Here is a 7,408-nt window from a genome sequence, read left to right as displayed (position 1 = left end):
AAAAAAATGATATTATGCAGGAATTATGAAGAAGAGCAAACACATGGCTGACATTACAACTCAGGAGAAAAGATAAGGTCTCAAGAGGATTTCAAATCCCAGAACAGACATGATATTTCAAATTAGCAATGTAGAAACAAGTATCATGAATCAGGTAGGAATGAATCATGATATAGTTGTTCTTTTTTGTTTTAAGTTGAAAGATGTTTTAATATATTTTTATTGTAAAGATACTGAACTGAGGGGTTACAGTTACATGAGTAAGGTAATGAGTACATTTCCGATCGAGCATTGTTACCCCCTACCATCCCTTCCCTCCCCACCTCCCAGCTACTCCATCCCCTGCTCCCCAAAGCTGTAAAGGTCATTTTCAACATACTGTCTTCTACAGTAGATTGTTACAATAGTTCAACCTGTATCTTTATTTCAGCATTTTATTTCCCTTCCACTCCCCAAATTAGAAAAATGTATATATAAGATGCAGGGCACCGGAATCAAATACACTGAAAACAGAGGTTATACCATGGGGGAAGAACATACAAAAGAAACAAAAGAATCACATAGTACATTATAAGTACATTAAAAACAACAGCAACATAAAACAACTTGTGTCCCTATGTTGGGGTGCATTTTACTTAACATCATCTTATATGGTCATACATACATAGCTTTTGAAATTTTGCTTGTCCTAGACATATACTAGATATAACAAATAAGGGAAACCATAGGACTTATGTTTTGGGGGCCTGGCTTACTTCACTTAATATAATTTTTTCCAAGTCTTTCCATTTCCTAACAAATGAGGCGGTATCATTCTTTTTGAAGGAGGCATAGAATTCCATTGTGTTTGTGTGTGTGTGTGTGTGTGTGTGTGTGTGTGTGACATTTCCTTGATCCATTCATCTACTGAGGGCCAACTGGGTTGGTTCCATAAATAATGATGCAATAAGCATAGTTGTGCTGGTAGCTTTAGTATGGTCTTGCTTGTGATCATTTGGGTAAATGCCTAAAAGTGGGATTTCTGGGTCATAGGGGAGCTCTATGTGGAGTCTTTTGAGAAACTTCCATACTGCTTTCCGAAGTGGTTGAACAAGTTTACACTCCCACCAACAACACAGTTCCCTTTTGGTCACATCTCCTCTAGCATCTGTTGTTATGAGATTTCTTGATTACAGTCATTCTAACTTGGGTGAGGTGGAATCTCAATGCTGTTTTGATTTGCATTTCTTTTATGTCTAGGGAGGTTGAGCATTTCTTCATGTGTCTATTGGCCATTCTTATTTCCTCTTCAGAGAAGTCTCTCTTTAAGTCTTTAGCCCATTAATTGGGCAGTTGTTCCTTTGAAGATTTGTTGTTGAGAGATTTAATTTTTATACTTCTAAGTATATTTTTGATATGAGACTCTTGTCTGTTGTATCTTTTCCCAATCTGTGGGCTTTTTTAAAATCTTGCTAGCTATGTTCTTTGCCATGCAGAAGCTCTGCAATTTCATGGAATCAATCCCATTTGTCCGATCTTTCTTTGAATTGTTGTGTTTCTGGGTCTCTATTAAGAAAATTTCAGCCTGTACAAAGGAGCCCTAGAGTTTCTCCTATTCCTTCCTGTAATGTTTTCAGATTGTCTGCTTTGACTTTGAGGTCTTTGATTCATTTGGAGTTGATTCTGGTGCAGGGTGATGTAGAAGTGTCTAGCTTTAGTTTTCTACAGATGTTTAACCAATTTTTCTGGCACCACTTACTGAAGAGGCTGTCTTTCTTCCATTCTAATTTTTTAGCTTCCTTATCAAAGATTAGGTGGCTGTAGGTCTGTGGGTTCATTTCTAGGTCTTCAGTTCTATTCCATTGATCCTCAGGTCTGTTCTTGTGCCAGTACCAAGCTGTTTTGATTATTACGGCTTTGTAGGAGAGTTTGAAATTTGGTATTGATATTCCTCCAGCATTGTTCTTTCTGCTAAGGATTACTTTTGCTATTCGAGGTCTTTTATTGCTCTATATGGATTTTTGGATTGCTTCTATTTCATTGAAGAATGAGGTTGGGATATTGATAGGCATTGCATTGAATTTACAGATAGCTTTTGGCAATATAGCCATTTTCAGGATGCTAATCCTCCCAAACCAAGCACATGGGAGGCTTTTCCACTTCCTTAGTTCTGCTTTAATTTCCTTTTTCATGTTTTTAAAGTTTTCATTATAAAGGTCCTTCACTTGTTTAGTTAACTCTTAAGTATTTTATTTTTTGTGGGGCTGTTACAAAAGGAATTGCTTTCCTGATTTCATCCTTGCTCTTCTTATTATTAGCATACAGAAAAGCCATTGATTTTTGAGGGTTAATTTTAGACCCTGCTACTTTGCCAAAGTTTCAAAATCAGCTCTAGTAACTAGGGAGTAGAATCCATAGGGTGCTTTAAATACAAGATCATGTCATCTGCAAAGAGGGAGAGATTAATCCATCTTTCCCTATTTGGATCCCCTTTATATTTACATCTTGTCTTATTGCTCTAGATAGGCATTCTAATATTAAATTAAAAAGAAGTTGAGAGAGTAGACATCCTTATCCTCTAAAAGAAGAAATATCTTTAGCTTTTTGCTATTAAATAAAATGCTGGCTGTAGGTTTGTTGTATACAGCCTTTATTGTATTGAGGAATGTTCCATGGATTCCTAGTTTTTCCAGAGCTTTCATAATAAAGGGGTGTTAGATCTTGTCAAATGCATTTTTTCATCTATTGAGATAATCATGTGGTTCTTATCCTTGAAGTTGTTCATGTAATTAATTACATTATTTGACTTCCATATATTGAACCAGCTTTGCATCCCTGAAATAAATCCTGTTTAATCATAGTGTATGATTATTTGATGAGTTGTTGAAGTCAATTGGCCAAAATTTTGTGGAGAAGTTTTGCATTGATGTCATCAAAGAAATGGGTCTATAGTTCTTTTTTTGATGAGTCCCTGCCTGGCTTTGGGATGAGGGTTATTATGGCTTCATAGAAAGAGTTTGGTAGTGAACTTTCACTTTCAATTTCATTGAAGAGTTGGAGGAGTATTGTTGTGAGTTCTGCTTTGAACGCCTGATAGAATTCAACTGTAAATCTATCCAGTCATAGAATATTTGTGAGTGAGAAGTCTCTTATTGCTATTTCTATTTCAGTGCTAGATATGGGTCTGTTAAGTTGGTTTACATTATCTATGATTAGTTTGGGCTTGTCGATATTTACTAGAAATTTGTCCATTTCTTCCAGATTCTCAAACTTATTAGCATAAAAGTTTAAGAAGTATTCCCTTATGATGTTCTGAATCATGGTTGTTTCTGAGGTGATGTTTCCATTCTCATCCCTGAGTCTATTTATTTGAGTGCATTCTCTTCTTTTTCTGAAAAGATTTAGTAAGGGTCTGTCAATGTTGTTAATTTTTTCAAAGTGCCAACTCTGTTTTGTGGACTCGTGGTTTTTTGGACTCTAATTCATTTAATTCTGATTTAATTTTAATTATTTGTTTCTGTCTATGGATTGGGGTTTAGGTAACTTCAGGTAATTTCAGGTGCCTTGTTAAATTGTTGGTTTCAGATCTCTCCAATTTGTTGATGTTAGAACTCAGGTATGTAAACTTGCCTCTGAATACTGCCTTTGCTGTATCACAGGAGCTCGTAGTTTGTGTGTTCATTTTTGTTAAATATCATGAACATTTGAATTTCCTTTCTAATCTCTTCCATGACCCACTGGTGGTTCAACAGTATGTTGTTCAGCCTCCATGTGTTACAGGATTTTCTTTGGTGGCTTTTGGTGTTGAGTTCTAAATTAATTCCCTTGTGGTCTGAGAGAATGCAGGACATAATTTCAAGGTTTCTGAATTTGGACAAATTTTCTTTGTGACCTAAAATGTGGTCTATTTTGGAGAATGTTCAATGTGCTGCTGAGAAGAATGTGTATTGTGTTGCTGCTGTGTGCACTATTCAGTAGATATCTGTTAAGTCTAGTTGATCTTTGCAGTTGTTTAGATCCGAGGTATCTCTGTTGAGTTTTTGCCAGGTTGATCGATCCAGTGGGAATAGTGGTGTGTTAAAGTTCCCTACAAATAATGTCTTTAGATCTATGTGAGATTTTAGGGAAAGTAGTGTTTCTTGGATAAATGTTTGTGCTCTCTTGTTTGGTGAATAAATATTTAGAATTGTAATATCTTCCTGAAGGAGTGATCCCTTAATTAGTATGTAGTGACCTTCTTTATCTCTTCTTGCTAATTTTAATTTGAAGTCTATTTTATCTGATATTAGGATTGCAACTCCTGCCTACTTATGGGGTACATTTGCTTGGTAGATTTTATTCTAGTCTTTCACTTTCAGAATATGTTTGTTTTTATGGGCATTGTGTGTCTCTTGAAGACAGCAGATAGAGGCATCTTGCTTTTTGAACCAACTAGACAGTCTGTAGCTTAATTGGAGAGTTAAGTCTATTAATGTTGAGAGTTAAGACTGAGGGGTGTTTGGTAGTTCCTGCCATGTTATCCACCTTCTTGGGGGCTGTGCCAACTGGGTTCTTCCTATGATTGTTGGATTCTCTGTTTGGGGACTGTTTCTTGGCCTTTATTGTACTCTTGTTGGTTTTCTTTTTTTTTTATTGTGAACATACTGTACAGAGGGGTTACAATTACATGGGCAAGATAATGAGTACATTTCTTATCAAGCATTGCAGCCTCCTCCTTTGTTTACCCTTCACATCCCTTCCCAGCCTCCCCCCATCCCCCCACCCAATCCTCCCCCCCACCAAAGTTGTAAAGTTCGCTTTCGACATGACAACTTGTACTTCTCATTGTTACAACGGGTCCACCTGTATCCTTAAACGACTTGTTTTTCCCCTTCTCCTCCACAAATTATACTAACACTCTTGTTGGTTTTCTATGTGAGGATATCTTTAAGTATCTTTTGTAGGGCTGATTTGGTGGAGATATAGAGTTTCAACTTTTCCTTGCTGTGAAAGGTTTTTATTTGACCTTCTGTTATGAAGGAGAGTTTAGCTGGGTACAGTATTCTTGATTGATAGTTGTTTGTCATTAGGGCATGGCATATATCATTCCAGGCTCTTCTTGCTTTTATTGTCTCTGCTGAGAAATCTGAAGTTATTCTGAATGGTTTCCCTTTATAGGAGATTGATCTTTTCTCCTTGACAAATTTAAAGATACTTTCCTTGGTCTCAATTGATCCTGTGCAGATTGCAATGTGATGGTAGGATGTCTTGTTCTGGTCTCCTATTTGAGGTTCTAAAGGATTCTTGTATCTGAATGTGCCTTTTTGCATTTTGGGGAAGTTCTCTGCTAACATCCTGTGAAATAAATTTCCTAGACCTTTTACTTCTGTCTCTAGAACCTCCTTTACACCCATTAGCCTTTAATTAGGCCTTTTGATGGTGTCTTCTAAATGTTGAATGGATCTATCATATTTCTTGGATTTGTCTTGAATATTTGTTCTTTCTCCATAATATCTAGGCTGTCTTCAATACTAGAGATTTGATCTTCTGCATGGTCTAACCTACTGTCAAGACTTTCTACTTTTTTTTAATTTCCTTTCCTTTTAATTGGTTAGATTTGATGGCTTCAAATTCTTTTTGAACTTTGTTTTAGATCTTGTATGGACTTCTTTACCTCCCTACTTTGGTTTTCAGTGATAATTCTCAGAACCTTTAGTTGAATGGTTATAGTTTCATTGGATCCATTTCCTTCTGTTGGGCTTCATTCAGCACTCCCTTTTTGGCCTCCATGAATTCCTTCAGCTTTCTGTTTGTGGATTCCAGGAGTGTCTCTTTTAATCTCTGTTTATTCTCATCCCACTCACACAATTCCTCTATTAATCTTTGATTAGCCTCTTCACGCTTACGAAATTCTTGTATTAATCTTTGGTTGGCCTCATCACGCTCATTCATTTCTCTATTACATTCACACAAAGTCCTTTGTAGGCTTTCAATCTTTTTATTCAGCATGTTTACCAGTAAGTAGTGTTTGTAGAGCATTTTGGGAACTCTGTTCTGGATTATTTACTAACTACTCTGTTGCCTGATTATCATTAGCAGGAGTTGATGTACCTGGACTTCCCATTTTTCTTGTATTTCTCCAGCTTCTTGTGCCTATTTGGGTATGAAAGCAAAACCAATTCTGTGGTAGAACACTACATTTTGTGGCAAATATCAACCAAATCCCTGTTGTTGCACAGATTATTTGACACACTCAAACTGAGTACAGATACAATCTAGTTCAACAGATACAACCCAGTTCAACAAAGAACAAGTAGGGATCAATGGACTAAGAAAATCAAAAGAGTTAGCAGACCATTAATTAATAGGTTTAAGGAGAATTGTGAGGAGAAAATAAGATTAGAGCAATGTAAGAAGGAAAAGAGAGAGAGGGAAGACCTAAATTGAGATAGTAAAAAAGGATAAAAGCAAAAAGAAAAATAAAGAATTTAAAAATGAAACACTTAAAAAACTATATAAATACAAAGAAATAATACTACAATTAAAGGAATTAAGGCTGAGAGTTTGTGAATTGAGTAATTGATAGCTGAATCAAGTGTGCACACAATGAAAGATAAGGTCTAATACAGAATAGCAATTAATAAAGCAAAAAAACCAAAAGGACCAAAAGGGAAAAGAATAAAAAAAGAATTAAAAAAAACTAAACTAAAATGATGAAAAAATAGAAAACAATTTTTAAAAATTTTTACTTATTTAGAACAAAGAGTTCTTTGATTTTTTTTTTGGTTGGGGGGGGAGGGAATCTTATGTCTCTCCTGTGTCCATAACCAGTTTCTTGGTGGAGTCTCTGGTTTGCTTCTGGTGTTTGGTTTCCCTGTTAATTGATTGGCTTCTTAAATCACTTTGTTTAAGCAGGCAGAATGAAGCTCTGCCATACCAGGGACTTTATGACCGTCCTCCAAGGCTAGTTCAGTGGGAGGGTAATCTGCTTTGAGTATCACAAAAGAGAGAGATGGCTGTTTCCTCTAGCATGGAATTGCTGAGAGGGGGCATAGGTTGTTAGTAGGGTTGAGGCCTGTCAGCAATCAGTAGGTTTTCCCTGAGGGGGTAGCTCCTGAGACACACAGCCCAGCCTGGAGCCATTCTCAGGATTTATGTGTGCTGATTTTCCAATAATTTTCCTTTTACCCTCTTGCAGCTGGAGTTTCTGCCTGTGCTACAGAGGGGTGGAGCAACCTCTTTCTCCGTTTATTCAGTGAAAAAGTCACCTCCCTGGGCGGAGTTACTCTACCTGGGAATGGTAACTTTCCCCAGAGGTGGAGCTGTGCCCTGCAAGTCAGGTTCCTTTTACTTCATGAATGGCTCCTATTGTCTTCTTCCAAGTCCTAAATTATGTTCTAGCTGCTCTGGTCAGGTGTTTGTCAGTATTAAAGGTGGAGTTCTTCTCAGG

The sequence above is a fragment of the Dipodomys spectabilis genome, unplaced genomic scaffold (genome assembly GCF_019054845.1).
Source record: "Dipodomys spectabilis isolate Male_0828 unplaced genomic scaffold, ASM1905484v1 ptg000225l, whole genome shotgun sequence".
NCBI lineage: Eukaryota > Metazoa > Chordata > Mammalia > Rodentia > Heteromyidae > Dipodomys > Dipodomys spectabilis.
This window is presented reverse-complemented; position numbering follows the sequence as displayed.